General features: G+C 48.6%; 1 protein-coding gene across 12 annotated transcripts in view; it reads right to left on the bottom strand.

Annotated features, from left to right (window-relative positions):
• Window positions 1-17,544, bottom strand: part of MCF2L (MCF.2 cell line derived transforming sequence like) — a 1,263,355-nt gene that overhangs the window by 257,625 nt on the left and 988,186 nt on the right. The gene's annotated exons all lie outside the window — the stretch shown is intronic.

Here is a 17,544-nt window from a genome sequence, read left to right as displayed (position 1 = left end):
AACGCCTATGATCCACCCATAAGTCCCTGAATAAGTGTCAACCTTCAAATAAGAATACATCTGTTTTGGGAAGTTAGTGGATAACTAGGGTCATCTGACACCGCTATTTGCAAATCACAGGATGTCCGTTTTGCCTGATACATCAAGTAGTTTTAAAAACAGTTAATTATATCAGTGCTTCATGATTATCCTAATAAAAGAAAACGTGGCCGATGACCCCCACTGGTAATGAAAAACCTTTGATGTAACCAACATTTTGACTTCTCCACCAAGGAAATAAACAAGAGGTGATCAAGGCAGCTTTTTATGTTTAACTCATTTTAAAACTTGAATACTAAGTGTTGCCAGAGTAAGTAAAAAATGTGAGTCTTTTGTTTTTTTAAAGAATACTACTTGCTTAAATTCATGGTACCAAAGAACTGATGAGAACGCTAGCACTTTATTGAGATAGGTGGCTGGCCAGCTCTCCCTTCGCCAATTATGTAAACATAACGTAATCCATAGCTGCCAAGGTTTCAGATTGCTACGAGTGACATTTTCATAATTTCAATGAAATTTTGAGTGACATTTCAATGACTACGAGTGACACTTTCTCGCAAGCAAAAGACAGCAATTAAGACACGGGAAACATATAAATATCATAACTTAGGTATATCAGTTTGAGTGTACTCTGTACATGTATAACATGTCGCAGATGTTGTACAAATGAATCCGAGAAAGGGCAAGTATTCTGTGATTACCAAGTATTTTCTAAATGACAATATGGCTATTTCCAGTAAATGACCACCGCACAAAATAAATGACACAAATTGTTTTTTGAGGTGCAAACTGGACTCCTGTCCGTTGCTTTTTGTCGCAGTTTTATATAGCGTGCATTGGAGCACTTTACATGAGCACCAGTTATATTAGTGAAGGTTAGATTTGGTTTTAGGACCAGTCACTTGTGAATAGTTACACGATGTTGAGCCAATGCTCAGCCTTGAACCTGGTTCCTAATTTCAAAAGTCTGCAGCTCTAGTGATAATATCACATGCTCTCCAATGTCTTGTGTTTGATTTAATTGCTTACAATGTTACTCCAGCTGTAACAGGAATGTAGTTTGCATATAGGTACACACGAGAACTGACTTACCGGTCCTCCCATCTCACAGCCAGTAAAAAACACGCTATGCAGAATAAAGACAGTGCTCCCAGTCCCATGAAGTGAATGCTTCTTTTTTGGTGTTCCCTTTTTAATTAAATGACAGCTCCCCTCTGTGTCTTCTGCTCCTGCCTCTCTTGCCATAATTTCTATGTGTGCTTCCCATACCCACCGGGGCACCACCACCGCCTTCCTTACTGCTATTGGGAGGGGAGAGCATGTGATAGCTCTCTCCGTGGTGCGCCGTAAAAATCGACTGACAGCCTTCTACACAGTACACTGCGAGGGGTCGCACCACCTCCGTCTCGGGTACTGGGTGGGGTCAGGTGTTTTAAAGAGCCCACACGTGCCTGGAGGCAGCAGGGCAGAAGAGGCCTAACATATTCCTGCCCTCCTCAAACACGATAATGGTGCTGGGGGCTGTGACGGCGGGCTGTGTCTACTGGCGCAAGGCAATTGGCGGGCCCACTGTGGGTGCAATCTTGTACGTGAACATTTGCCGACCAGTTTATTTGTATGCCCATGCAATATTGATTCTTCCCTGAACATGTACTGCGGACACACCTGCCATTGCGTGGTACGGTTGGCGTGCGAGCAGCCGTGAGCTCTGCCATGATTATAAATTAATTATATTGCCATAACGGTCGGTACCTCTGAAATGCTGCACAAGAAGGCCGATGGGGTCGGGTCTCTCTCACGGGATCACACACTGCAGGGCAGCCTATCTGCAGCACTCTCACTCGGCCCGGCAAAGCTCCTGGCACGGAAAAAGTTTTCGCTCGACGCTGACACTGCAGCAATAATTATTCTGCCCCACAGTGCGGGCGGCCCGGCCGTGCAGCAGCCAGTGCCATCAGCGGCGTTGCAAGGCGGCTGAGCCCATGATTCCGGCGCCGCCTGCGGTGCTAACCATTGTGAGCAGCCGGCCTCCACCTCCATAATTTCATTACGGCGCGCACCCTCAGCAGGACGTGACGTTGTGTGCGTCCCCACATGGCGCCAGGGCAAAGTTGCCACATTAAAGTTAACTGCGGCGGCAGGCCCCGCCCGGGTCTCTAGGCACCCGGGCAGATATAATGCAACATTGTAGCACTGGGAGCAGTGCGCGTCTGAACTTTCACTGTTCTATTCGGAGCCTGCTGCCAAGTGAAGTCTGCTGCGGCTGGGCCGGGCGCAGGGAACACAGGTGTCAGAGGCGCCAGTGCGTGCGCTAGCACCTAGCATAGGCTAAGGCAGCCTTTCAGCGCTGTCGGGTCAATGGCGAAAAATGCGTGACAATTCATTTCAGTGCGGTGATGCGGGAACACCACACTGAAATGCGTTAGCGTCACGCCTAATGCGTGACGCTTGACAGGACTGGTAATCCTTGCCAAAAGTTTGTATTATTTATCTAAGGTCACACTATTAACGTGTCTACTGTGGCAGTTAATGGCTGAGAAACTATTTTTATGAACATGGACTTGCTTCAATAATGAACTTACTGATTTATTGGATTGCTTTATTTAGCAAGAGGTGTCCAGAGAGAGTGCCTGAGCACTGCAGCAGCTTTTCCATGATCCTTTTTAACGGCAAGTGGAAATCTTTAAGGAAGGTATTACAACTTAATGCACAAATCCAATAAGTCGAGCAATGGACTGGCGTCATTCAGCGTGCTTTACAAAACAAAGCGAAAATGTTCTACATTCCCTAAAATTCATACCCCGGAAAGGACAAATACCTACAAAATGATTTTTAACTTCAACCCAAATCAGAACGAAACCACCAAATTGCTTGCGCCATTCTCAACACATGCTCAGTATGCAAACACACCCTCAGTATGCAAACACACCACCGAGATTTGGGACAGCGTCTCCATCCTCACACCCAGCATCCTCTTCCCCACCTGTAATATTGCAGGCTGTGACGGGCCCTAGGACCGGCACAGTGAGTGTAGAGGTGGGAGGAGAGCAGGGAGGCGACAGGGGAGGAGCAAAGGGGTTAGATAGAATTAGGACAGGAAAAAGACCAGAAGTAAAAAAAAATAAAGCTCCCAAAGAAACATACCTGGTGTCAGTGTCGTTTGTATCCGCTCTACGACACTACAGCTGGCAAAGAGGGTGTTAGTAGACCCTAATTGCTTTCGCTCGCTGCAAGAGTGTCCCATCGATCGATCTGTTTGCTGTGGAGCTGCTGTACTATTCAGCAACCCAGGAGCTCACCCCGGTCGCATGTTCATGCTGTGCCTGCCGTCCATGTAGGGCCGTCCTGTCGAGCGCTCCCCTGCATCGAAGCTGCTGTGCCGCGACCCAGGAGCTCACCCCGGTCGCGTGTTTCCTGGGGTGCTTGCTATGCGTCCACATCGACGTGGCTCGGGAGCCCACCCAGGTCGCGCTGGATCCTGGCTATACTGTTCCCATGTTGCTTCTGTGCTGGTGAGCGTCGTCGGGAGGTGTGTGGGTCTTGGTTCTGGACCCGGTGCCTGAATGCCCTCCTCCAAGTAGGTTCCCAGTGCCTGCTTCACTCCCGTGCTACTGGCACTATCTGATCCTGGCCTGTACTCTCACAAGGATTGAGATTTCTACGGCAGCCATCTTGAGGTCAGGAGCCTCAGACAATCCCCTACGAGGATTGTACGGCGGCAATTTATAAGTCAGGCAAGCGCCGACATTACACAAAATCAGTAATACAGAAGTGAATACATGACATTTCCTGCAACATAAAGTCATAGAATAAATGGTGGAGCGGGACCATACATTTTCCTGCTGCAGATCCATGAAAACTAGTGATGCTAATAGTGGTTGTGCATACTAGTTGATACAAATGCTACACTGCTGAGTTCCTCGTTGCTGGTCCTGTATCAGTGCCTGGCGTCAAGTGTTGCAAGGCTTCCTGGATTCAGACACCTTTCTGCTAATCTATTGCATAACTGTACGCCACATATCCATACACTATGTCTGAGTCCCCTCGGCATCAGACTCCGCTGGCATCAGCACCAGGCCAGACTCCCCTACATCAACGTCTCAGCCAGGGGGACATGGACCTGCCATGCTTCGAGTTCCATTTCTACGTCCGCTGGAACCCCTAGTTCTCATTTCTGGTGGAGGAATGGGCCTTTGCTGGCAGGAATGTGGTTAGAAGATTTTGAGGACTTTATGACAGGGTACCATGTGACTAAGGAGGATCAGCAACTGATTGCACTATGCAACCTTCTTGGGAAAGATGTTGGTCATATTATTAAGGAACTTCCGGCTGATGCTGCGTCATCCTACGCAAACGTGCATGACACTCTAAACAGAAAATGTCTTCACAAAAAGAACAATGATTATGAACGGTACACATTCAATCTGGCATCCCAAAAAAAGGATGAGTCCGTGGGAACATTCATTACGTGCCTCAGACGGTTGGCCCGGTACTGTGAGTTTGACTCGTTCACGATGGAAGATGCTCTTCGCCTGCGAATCATAGAGGGATGTCAGTCTGAGTCGTTGCGAAGATGCCTGTTAAAGAAAAGTTACTCCCTGATGAGATTGAAGAAATTACGCGAGTACATGATCAGGCGGAAGGACAGGCAAAGCGGGTGGAAGCTGGCAGAGGTGAAAAACGAGGACAGGCATTACAGCTCCAATCTAGGAACACTGACAGGTCTACCCCTGCAAAGCAACGATCATTGAGATCCAAAGTTCAGTCTCACAGTAAAAGTCCTCATTGTCGCAGTTCCAGTCGGACTGACAAAAGACAGGAGCGCCAACTTAAATGCTACCACTGTGGATATGATTTCCCTCACACTGAGACTTGCCCTACAGTAGACCAAAGATGTAGGAAGTGTGGCAGGGACAATCACTTTGAGAATGTCTGCAGAGCACCTCGCAGAGACACTCACAGACAGTCATGACAATCCAACACTCGCCATCATGCCAAGGCAGTGTGGTACCACAGAGACCTTCCACTGCCTCTTCAAGGTCCAGTATTCATTCTCATGGCACATACAAATCGCGATGATCACAGTCTCGAGAGTTGAGGCCACTATCAGCTATCCTCTGAGAAAGTTGACCAAACAAGGCCATCCATTCCAATGGACCACAAGATGTGACCAAGCTATCCACTTGATTAAAGCTTCTGTTGAGTCTGCCGATAACCTGGCCTATTTCAGCCCTCAGCGTAAAACTGAAATCACTGTGATGCGAGTCCCGTGGGACTTGGTGCTATATTAGGTCAGTATGACAGAGAGGGTGATCAATGATATATCGTAGCCTGTGCCAGCAGGAGTCTAACAGACACAGAGAGAGCGTACTCTCAGCCAGAGAAGGAAAGCATGGCGGTAGTCTGGGCCTGCAAACATTTTCATCTATGGAAAGCATTTTACGCTTATAACGGATCATCAGGCCTTGTTAACCATTTTTGGAAATCCCCGAGCCAAAATGCCACCCAGAATAGAGTGTTAGGGCATCCGTCTTCAAGAGTATACCTATACTATCATTCACAGACCTGGAAAAGCTGCAAATACAGCTGACTATATATCGAGACATCCTAAGTCAACATCCAAGTCAAATCCGTCATTAGCGAGGAATACATCCATTTTATAGTGTCTCAAGCTAAACCACCATAGTCCCTTTGGAGGCCATCCTTGAAGCCACCAATGAGGATGTCACCCTACAAAATGTGTAGCATCACATACAGACTAACAGCTGTAGACATCTGAAAGAGTCCGGACAGAGCACACAAATTGACTGTCATGAACTATCCTCGTTCAGACACATGAAGGATGAATTGTCCATCACTTCAGATGGTCTGTTGCTAAGAGACAAACGATTCATCATTCCAAAATAGTTGCGTCAAGGAGTTATCAACCTAGCCCATGAAGAGCACAGAGGTATTGTAGCCACAAAGAGAGAGCTACTTGAGCGGGTCTGGTTCCCAACGCTTGATCAGATGGTTGAACTCACACTAAAAGACTGCCCGCAGTGTCAGCTAGTAAGTCGAGAGGAGCCCCCAGTGCCCCTAAAAATGTCAGTTGCCGGATGGCGTCTGGCAACATGTCTTAGTAGACTTCTTTGGCCTGCTGAATTCTGGCAAGTACATCTTGGTAGTAATGGATGAGTACTCACGTTTCCCGATTGCGCACGTCATGTCATCAACCAAAGCTGCCACCACCATACCAGTGTTGGATGAAGTTTTCGCAGCCTGGGGCATACCGACGGTAATGAAACTAGACAATGGCCCACTATTCAATGGGCAAGACTTTACCGCATTTGCCAATCACAAATTTCAGAAACCCCGGAAGATCACCCTCTTGTGGCCACAGGCCAATGGAATGGTAGAAAGATTTATGGCCACATTGAAAAAAAATGTCAGCAAGCAGAACTTTCAAAGTGTGATGTTCAAGCGGCTCTAAATGAATTATTACAAGCATATCGAACCACACCACATACTACCACAGGCAGATGTCCCGCCACTTTAATGTTGGGTCACACAGTGTGCACAAGAATACTGGCCTGGGAAGACATAGCGAGTGGTCATCATCACGACTCTGATCACGAATAATTGCAGCAAGAGACAGACTGAAAAAGGAAACGATGAAAGAATACTCGGACAGTTGGAGGAAAGCTGCACAGTCATCCATTCAGGAAGTGGATTGGGCGCTGGTACGGCAAAAACAACAAAGAAAAGCAGATTGACGATATCAGGCTTGCCTACTGTTGGTGACAAAACAAAAAGGGACTATGGTCACAGCTACCTTAGAGAACAAGAGGATCCCACAAAATGTGCGCACTTCCAGAAATGCACACCCGCTGTTAGAGAAGCGTTGACTGTGCCTGACAGTGCATCGAAAGGGGATGCAAATGAGAAAAGAAGTAAGCATCGGCCCTCAACCTCTCTGGGTGAAGGCGAGCAGGCAACTCAGGAGGTGGCTCATCGGCCGCAGCGACTCCATCAACGACCCGTTCACCTCATTGAAGAACTGTAACTTCTTTCTTTTGTTGTTTCTCCTGACATGAACAGACAGGTCTAAAATGTTTCAAGTTGTTTAAGAAGGGGAAGATGTAATATTGCAGGATGTGACGGGCACTAGGACCGGCACAGTGAATATTGAGGTGGGAGGAGAGCAGGGAGGCGACAGGGGAGGAGCAAAGGGATTAGATAGAATTAGGACAGGAAAGAGAGCAGAAGTAAAAAGAATAAAGCTCCCAAAGAATCATACCTGGTTGTCAGTGTCGTTTGTATCCGCACTATGACACTACACCACTGAGACCTGGTTCAACCCCACTTCCCCACCTGACATCGCCATTGTAATACCTGAAAGATACAGGGGACCACATCAACAAGCCTGGCGGAAGGATCACCAGCACACACAAGGAATCCATCCAATGCACCACCACAAATGACGGCATCACCCCAGCCATGGAAACACTTAAACTTTTGACTCCAAACAGACAGCAAAATCACCATCAGGGGCGCACTCACCTACCGTCCTCCAAGAACACATCCAGGCTTCTGCAACTTTATCGCTGAGTTAATCGTACTCCTCTCCATAGACCCCAACAACTACATTTTCCTTGGTGACCTAAACTTCCATCTCTACGACCACAATGACATCAACACTACCAAACTCCTCGACCGCATGAACAGCCTCGGGCTCACCCAATTTGTCCACATCCCTACGCAAACTGCAGGCCACACTTTACACCCCATCTTGACCTGCAGCTACCGCATCAGGTACAACAACACCACGGAAATCACCTGGACCGACCACTCCATTGTTCACTTCAAGTACACCAGCTCATGGATCCCAGGGGCCAGCCTGCCCAACGCTACCCAGCATCACTAGAGCAAAGTGTCAAAGGACACATGGATCAATGCCCTCCGTCACCACCCACCTCCTCTCCTCCAACAACCTAGACCAGAATGTCAGAAACTTTAACAAACAAGTTACTTAACTTCTGTAGTGATATATTTGTAAAAAAACATAGGTTAGTTATAGATTCCTTACCTTAGAATTACCCCCAGGCCTCAGACTATATCTGGAGGTTTTTCGTCAGCAGTACCCCTGCTCATCAAAAGGTGGAGTCGGTCGGCTCCCCGTTCATTGTTGGCGTCGTGGTTGCTGGGATGAGGTTGCGGTAGCTACTTAGACGCCGCCCTTGCGTGCTGTCAGTTCTGTACACAACTTTCCATGCCAGAAGCGCAGACCCATGCAAGACACTGACCACTGGTGCACAAAACTAGGGCCCTAAAACGATGTCCTTAACCCTAGAAGTCAGTTCGCAGAACGGTGAGGCTGGGTGAGGCGGTAAGGACTCTATAACTAACCTATGTTTCTTATAGATATATCGTTACCGAAGGTAAGTAACTTGTTCATCGGAAAGAAACAGTTACTTATAGATTCCTTACCTTAGAAGAGATACCCCAAGAATACCAACCCTGGAGGTGGGTCTGCGAAATAAGTTCTTACCAGGAAGTCCTGTAGAACAGAACGGCCAAAGAAGCCGTCTCTCCGGACTTGGCTGTCCCGGCAGTAGTGCTTGGTGAATGTGTGCAGCAATGCCCACGTAGCTGCCTGACAGATATCATGTAGGGGGACTCCCTGTCCCTAAGCAGTAGTAGTTGCCATCGCCCTGGTGGAAAGGGCGGGCAGCCCCTCTGGAGGCTCTTACTTTGCCAAAGAATAGCAGGCCTTGATGCACAGAAAGACCCACCTGGAGATGGTTTGCTTGCGCACAACCCAACCTTTCTTAGTGCTGGCGTAACCAACAAAGAGCTGGTTGTCCACCCGGAATTGTTTGGTGCAATCCAAATAGATGGAGAGCGCACGTTTTGGATCCAGGTGGTGGAGCCACTCTTCCTCTTTTGAAGGATGCGGAGGCGAAAAGAAGGTGGGCAAAGGGATGGTTTGGCCAATATGAAAAGAAGTGACCACCTTTGGAAGAAAGAAAGGTTGAGTTCTAAGGACAACCTTGTCGGATGAAGAGCCAGAAAAGGAGGCTTGGAAGACAGAGCTTGTAGCCCACTCACCTTGCGCACAGAGGTGATGGCCACCAGAAAAGCAGTTTTCAGAGTGAGGAGTCTGAGAGGACAGTTAAGTAGTGGTTCAAAGGGAGCGCACATCAAATAAGTAGGAACCAAGTTCAAGTCCCACTGAGGCATTATAAAGGGAACAGGAGGATAAAGATGAGTAATGCCTTTAAGAAATCTATTTACAACAGGGGACTTGGCTGATCAGGAAGCCTAAGGGAGGCTGAAATGGCCGAGAGGTAACCTTTAAGATTGCCCAGAGCATAGCCCTGCTGGGCCAAAGACAGGAGGAACAAGAGAACCTCAGAAAGAGTTGCAGAAAGGGGATCCACAGCCTTTGCTGTGAACCATGCCATAAATGTATTCCATCTGCAGGTGTGTATCGTCTTAGTGGAGGGACGCCTAGCTACCAAGATTACATCCCAGACTTTGGGAGGCAAATCAAATTACGTCAATTGCCACCGCTCAATGTCCAAGCAAGGAGGTGGAGGCTGGACAGGTTGGAGTGTTGGACCATCCCCTGCTGTGACAGAAGATCCTCCCGAAGACGCAGTCGGATCAGGGGATCAATAGCCATGTTGAGCCGCTCGGGATACCAGACTCTTCATACCCAATCTGGAGCCACAAGAATGACTTGGGCCCGGTGCTGCATGGTCTTCTTCACAACTCTGGGCAGTAGCGGTAAAGGCGGAAAGGCATATAGGAGACCGCAACTCCACTCCAGACGAAAAGCATCGCCTAGCGATTGCCACCTTGGAAATTCCGACGTGCAAAATTGCTGACTTTGCGCATTCTCTTCGTGGCGAATAGATCAAACCAAGGCTCTCCCCACTGTTGAAAGAGACCTTGCACCACCTCCATGTCTAGACGCCATTCGTGAACCATCATGCACCTGCGGCTGAGTTTGTGTTCTGTGAAGCTGCCAGGTGTTGAACCACCAGGGATATACCCTGATGTTCCAGCCATGTCCAGAGACTGAGGGCCTCTTGACATAGGGTCAATGATCCCTCCCCGCCTTGTTTGCTGCAGTACCACATGGCGTTGGTGTTGTCCGTGAACACCTGCACTACACTTACCCAGATAGAAGGAAGGAATGCTTTCAGTGCAAGATGGATCGCCCAAAGCTCCAGAAGGTTGATGTGGAGCTTGTTCTCCGTCAGAGACCAGAGGCCTCTGATCTCCGCCTCTCCCCTGTGGCCGCCCCATCCAGAAGGGATGCATCTGTCACCACTGTGTGTTCTGGTTGAGGAAGGGAGAGGTATCTGCAGTTGACCAAACCCTGGTTCGTGAGCCACTACTGCAATTGTTGTGCAGTGCTCTGGACGCAAACGGACAGATTCCCCTGATGCTGCGCCCACTGGAACGTCAGGTCCCACGGCAGAGCCCTCATATGCCACCTGGCATGATCGACCAGCAGGATGCAGGAGGCCATGAGGCCCAGCAGCCTCCGGGTCATCCTGACCAAAACCCGGGATAGAGGCTGAAAGATCAGAATCATAGACCAAATATTCCGGACTCGCTGATCAGGAAGATTAATCCGAAACTGCATTGTGTCCAGAACTGGGCCGATGAAGAGGAGCTTCTGAGAGGGGGTCAGGTGTGACTTTGGCACGTTGATGGAGAACCCCAGCGAATGCAAGAGGTCGGCCGTAGTCTGGAGGTGGGAGACGACTGCCTGGGGCGAGCCCCCCTTCAACAACCAGTCATCGAGATAGGGGAAGACTGGAACTCCTGATCTGCGCAGGTGAGCTACGACCACCGTCATCACTTTCGTGAACATCAGAGAGGCGCTGGTAAGGCCAAAGAGGAGCACGGTAAACTGAAAGTGCTCCTGGCCTACCGGGAACCGCAGGGAACGCTGGTGAGCCAGCAGGACGGAGATGGGAAAATAAGCATCCTGCAAGTCCAACGCTACCATCCAGTCTCCAGGGTTGAGGGCAGATAAGAGCTGAGCTAGGGTCAACATATTGAACTTCTCCTTCCGGAGGAAGCGGTTAACGTCCCTGAGATCCATGATAGGACGCAGGCCCTTGTCCTTCTTGGGCACCAGAAAGTAGTGGAAATAGCAACCACGACCTACTTCTGGGACAGGAACATGCTCAATAGCTCCCTTGGCCAAGAGAGCCATAACTTCCTGCTGGAGAAGGGCCAGGTGATCCAATGACATGCGATATGGAACTGGGATGGCATGGCTGGAGGGATAGTCTAGAAGGGGAGGGAGTAGCCCCTTCGGACTATCTGCAAAACATACCCATATGACGTGATGGTGCACCAGTGAAAGAGGTGATGGCAGATCCTGCCGCCCTCTGGCGTTTGATGGGCCTGAAAGGTCGGACTAGGAGGGTTTGGAGGCTTTGGAGGGTTTGGGTTTGGTGGTGGACTGGCCCGCCCACTGGCCCCCAGAACCCCGTCGGTGGTTCCCACGTCCCCTGCCATGCTGAGGTTGAAGAGCTTGCGCTGGCCTGTGACTCTGAAAGGAAAGGTTTGGGGCATCCTTTCCGTGGCCACCAAAGGGGCGAAAGGCAGACCATGCAAGGTGTGTGGTGGAGAGGCCCAAGGACTTGGCCGTAGCCCGAGAGTCCTTGAAGCGCTCTAATGCACTGTCTGCCTTGTCGCCGAACAGCCGACGGCCATCAAAGGGCATGTCCATCAAAGTGTTCTGGACATCCCCAGAAAAGCCAGTCGTTCTGCGAAGCACCACCGATGTTGAAATGGTCCTACCCAGTGAGTCTGCAGTGTGCAGTCCACAGCGGATGCCAAACTTTGCAGCGTCTCTCCCCTAGGCAACAGCACGCAAGTGTACGGCCCGTGCCTACTCTGAACACTGAGGCAGCACTTGCGTCACCGTATCCTACACGAAGTGGGAATAACAGCCCAACAGGCATGCAGTGTTTACCGACCGCAGCCCTATGCTGGAGGAAGAAAACAACTTCTTCCCAAGCTGATCCAGCTTCTTGGATTCCCTGTCCAGTGGTGCTTTAGGGAATGAGCTTTGGGACATTGAAGCTTAGCCCACCAAGCTCTCGGGGGAGGAATGTTCGGAGAAGAAAGTGGGGTTGTTCGGGGCCGGGCGGTGGCGTCGGGCAACCATCCTATCCAAAGGAGTCCTAGAGTTGGACCTGGAGACCAAAAGAATGTCCGTGCGGGCTTCATTAAATGGCAGCAGGGGCTCAGAAGAGCTCACTTAAGGCTGAAGCACCTCTGTCAGGAGGTTAGTCCTGACTACAACAGTAGGTAGCTTGAGGTTGAGGCCTCAGCCATCCTACGCAACACCACTGTATAAGACTCTCCCTCCTCCGTAGCCACGGTAGGAGAAGACAACATGCCACGGTCTGGTGAGGTGTCCAGACCACTGGTACCCCCCAGTTCCTCTCTCCAGCCCTGGTTGTACTGCAACTGGTCAGTTAAAGGGTCACCAGACCCCTCCCAGTCTTCCCCACCCTCCTCTGGCTGCCAAACTGGCTGAAACTGGCCAGGGTGGAATGCAGGGACAAAAGTACCCATCCGCGTTGGATCCGGCGTCAGACAACATCGTTTTGGCTCCGTATCCACATCGAGTTGGATGTCGGGGTCGACGCCGGTTGGAGGTCCAGCTGGCTTTGGCTGCGGGCATGGTGCCGGTGGAATCGGCACCAGTGGAGGTGTAATAAGGTTGACCGGCACCGATCAGTTTTCAGGCCTGGATCGAAGGGGGCCCTGCGGTGCCGAGGCCGGAGCCGCCGGCATTGAAGGCCTAGGGCCCCCAGCCGAGTCCGCGGAGTTGGGCTGCCCAAAGATGTCATGCACCGCTTCGTAGAATTGACGAAGCTGGGCAGGGGTCGCTTCAGGTCCCGGAAAGGGAGGGAAGGCCGGGATCGACCCTGAAGGCTCCACAGGCGGAGCCGCGGGGAGGGGCACCACCCGCACCCTTCGTCGCGTTGGCCGACAGACGAGGGGAAATCGAAGAGTGGCGATGCTTCTTCAATTTCTTCTTGTGCAGGAGTGGTGAGGCACCGTGATTTGTCCCTCGACCTCCCACGACCGGGACCTTGAATGACGTGGAGCCAACTGCCGGGCCTCGAGTAGCTTTTGGGACCACTCCCGCAAAGACTTCGGGGCCATGGTTTGGCAGTCAGAGCACGACTTGAGGTCACGATCACGCTCCAGACAGTAGAGGCACACGCGGTGCGGATCCGTCACCGACATCAGTCGGGTACAGGAACCGCAGGCCTTGAAGCCAGGAATCCCTCGTACACCAGGAGTCAAAAACAAAGTCAACAAAAGTGACTGGGGGTACGGCTCTCTCCAGATCTGTGCTTGCTGGCACAGAAAAAGAAAGAACGGATGTCAGAACGCGAGGGCAGCGTCTAAGTAGGTACCGAGATGTCATCCCAGCGACCAAGATGCCAACGATGAATGTGGACCTGACTGACGCCACCTTTTGACGAGCAGGGGTATAGCTGACAAAAAACTTCCGGATCCAGTCTGACGTCTTGGAGTAATTCCAAGGTAAGGAATCTATAACTAACTGTTTCTTTCAGATAATTAGATCAACAATTGCGCCAACAGATTCACTCTTATTGGCGACAACACCCACAGAAGGAACACCAAGCAGGCTAACTAGTACACTGAAGACCTCAGAACTGCTAAACGACACTGTAAACAACTGGAAAGGAGATGGCACACTAGCAAGGACACAACCGGCAAGACCGCCTTCAAGACAGCCCTCAACTTCTACCATAGACAGTTGAGAGAATAGAAAAAAAGGCCTTAGGCTCAAGCATCGAATCAAACTCCAATAACATCAAAGAATTCTCCAACTCCTCAGCTGCAATAAACAATATTTCCCCCTCACAGGAACTCTGCGACAAACTAGCAAAAACTTCTTTCACAACAAGATAGCCAACATCTACAGAAACTTCAAACTCTAGCCCAAGACCAACGACTTATTCAAGCAACACAACAACCTGGCTGCTATCACAGACATAGGACTAACCAAATGGAGCCAGCTCATCCCACAGGACACCACCTCCACCATGAACTCAGACCACTCAGGGGTCGCAACTGACCTATGCCCTCACCACATCTTCAACCTAGCAAAGTCAAAATCAGCAAAGTGGCCACCTTTCCATACTACTGCAAACATGCAGAAGTCAACACCTCACTAAAGAAGCCATCAGCAGACCCCAACAATTTCCAAAGCTACTGACTGATCTCTCTGCTCCATTAACAGCCAAAGTATTATAAAAAGCCATCAACCAACAATTCTTTTCACATCTGGAATGGAACCTCCTACTCGACTCCTCCCAATTCAGATTCCACAGCAACTACAGCACCAAGACAACCCTCATTATGGCTACCAACGACATTGACCGTAGAGAAACTGCAGCTCTGATCCCCCTAGACCACTCGGCAGCCTTCGATATGGTCTCCCACCACACACTCATCACAAGGCTGCACAACATGGGAATTCAAGAAGCCACTTTCAGATAGATCCCCTCTTTCCTCACTGGAAGAAAGCTTGCTTTCCTCCCTTCACATCCGAGCCCAAGGAAATCATCTGTGAGGAACCCCAAGGATCCTCTTTCCACTCTACCCTCTTCAACACTTATAGGACACCTCTGGCCAGCATCGTCAAAACCCACTGACTCACCATCATATCCTATGCCGACGACACACAAGTCCTCCTATTCCTTTCAGAAGACACCACCAAGACCAACTTCATGACAGACATCGCCAGTTGGATGAAAGGTACTACCTGAAGCTCAACACAGTCAAGACAGAGGTACTGATTTTCAAAAACAAAAGCTCCCCATGAGATGCATTCTGGTGGCCCTCAGAACTCAGATCTAGTCCTACCCCCTCCGACCACGCTAGGAAACTGGAAACAAGCTAACCATGAAGACTCAGGTCAACTCCATCTCATTCTCCTGCTTCTTCATCCACTGCATGCTTAGGATATTCAAATTGCTACCCTAAAGCTCAAGACACGACATAACCCAGATGCTCATCTCCAGCTGACTAGACTTTGGCAACGCTCTCTACGCAGGGATCACAGCTCACCTCCTCCAACTACTACAGACCATGCAGAAGCCACAGCCAGACTATTCCTGGATCTCCCTAGAGGACCCACATCACCACCTACCATCAGGAACTCCACTGGCTCTGTGTACAGAAAAGAAGGCATTTCAAGTTCCTGATGCATGCATACAAGACCCTACATAATTTCAGGCCCACCTACTTGAACTACCACCTGATCTTTCATCAGCCCAACAGACACAACTGCTCCGGGTCCCTTTCTATAACCCCACCCCCCTGCATCTGACGTCGCAGATGAGGAGGCCGCTCCTTCTCAATACCTTGCAGCGAAGACCTGGAACAAGTTACGCTTTCATCTATGGACCTCCCCATCTCTTCGAGAGTTCCAAAAGTCCCTGAAGACCTGGCTGTGCGGCTAATCAACTGGACCCTACCAGCACATTGATACCCTAATGGGTGATAAATAGCGCTCTACAAATCTCCTGATTGATTGAGTTCATCTGATAAATCAAAGGCCAATACATCCAGAGAATTGACAATTTTCTAATGTGGTATGCCATTCTTCAGCAAATGTGGCTAGCTATAGTGATAGTCACGATCTTCAAAAAGGGGATTCAGAATTACTCTGTGAACTATAGCCCTAGTAGCATGACTGATTCCTTACATGAGGTAGATAACCAGGTATTATTAGACAGATTTGAAAACTAGTGGAGTGCAGGTAGGGTTACTTGTTGTTAAGCATACTTCTAAGCTAAGATCAGTACTACAGATCTGGCATTCTGAATGAATGTATTAAACTTGCATTTCACAGGAGAGAACGGTTATAGGTAGAATATGGAATCTGAAATAGGCAGGAAGTCTGCCCAGAATAAAGCTACAGAATGTATTGGAGAGCATCGGAATTTCTTTCTGGGATTATTAAAAATACTTCACTTTTAAAACTTTTCTAGCGGCAGATGGAGCCCTAATAGACAAACCATCATCGATATTGCTGTACGCACTCAAGCCAGAGAGAGCTGTTCTATGTATCAATGGTCTGACTGAAAATTTGGTGGCTACTGCACTTATTGGATATGAGCAAGCAACAACTCTCTTGTTTGTCAACCATGTAGTTAATATTTTTAAGAACACAATGTTATTTTTGCATTTTCACAACATATATCTGATCTTTTGCACAAAGAGTAGATATGCTTTTAAAAAAAAAAAAGAAAACTATATGTCCCTGAATCCTCAAAAAAATATTTATACAGAATATTGTTCTTGATCAGGTCCCTGTAGAATGGGTCTCTCAATCTGATTACCTTGGAGCATGTTTTAAGGATATCACCACCAGTTGCAGAAGAGTTCAGCTCTTCTTTCACACGAGTGGTGCCGTGAATCAATTTTTAACAGGGATGAAAAACCAAACAGAAGCTCTTAGGTATTGCAATGTGCAAAGCTGGATCTTTCACAGTCCATCAACTTGCATCTTCATGAAGAGTTTCCCTGTGGTCTAAATTCTCAGAAATCTTCACTGCTAAGGCAGAAGAGCGTCATAGCACTTTCAGAAGTCTAATTTTTCGTGGAAGTTTGCTTCAGTTGTTTAACAGACATATAACTGACCAGACAATTACTTGCACAGAAAAAAGGACTATTATTAATCGTTTCACAGAAGATTTGTACATCTCTGAGGCGAGGCTACTTCATACATGTAAAGTTGGAAACTATCCAGATTCAAAACTACATCTAAGATGGAGTGTCAGAGTCTGTGAGTGTTACAGGGTCATACATTTGTACCTTCACAGCATGGTCATTTTCACTTCATACACCATCAAGTATTTATTTTTTTAGAGAGGCAATGTGATCTTGGTGGTTTGGATGGATGGCAGGAAGGCCAGTTTTCTAAACAAGGTTTTTGCAAGGTTTATTAAGCACCAGCATTACTTATTTTCCTCTACATGTGTGTTAGACGTAGGGGAAGATGATTTGGGAGAGCCATACACAACATAAAATGATAGATCAGAGAAATGTGAATAATAAGCATATGTTTCACCTTGGGGGTTTTTAGTGACATCATGGACAACTTAAGCTTTGCTCTTGTTTTGTTTTTTTACTTACAACACCTTGGTAAACGCCCTCGTTATTCACAGTTATCCATCTATAATTCTGTATATTTACTCTAAAGGTGTCAGATGGAATCCATGCATAACAAATAAATATTCAGAATGCTGCCACTAAGGACACTAGAGTTATGTGAAAGAGTTTGGTGGGTACACACTCTTTATTGATGTTAGTTTACACTTGCTCTGTTCCAATCTCAGCAGCTCCCATAATGTACTAATGAGTGGGAGAGGCATGACATGGGTTACAATCAATGCACCCCCCTTAATCAGGTGTTCTAATGGATACTTCTTCCAG

The sequence above is a fragment of the Lissotriton helveticus genome, chromosome 8 (assembly GCF_964261635.1).
Source record: "Lissotriton helveticus chromosome 8, aLisHel1.1, whole genome shotgun sequence".
Classification (NCBI taxonomy): Eukaryota; Metazoa; Chordata; class Amphibia; order Caudata; family Salamandridae; genus Lissotriton; species Lissotriton helveticus.
This window is presented reverse-complemented; position numbering and strand designations above follow the sequence as displayed.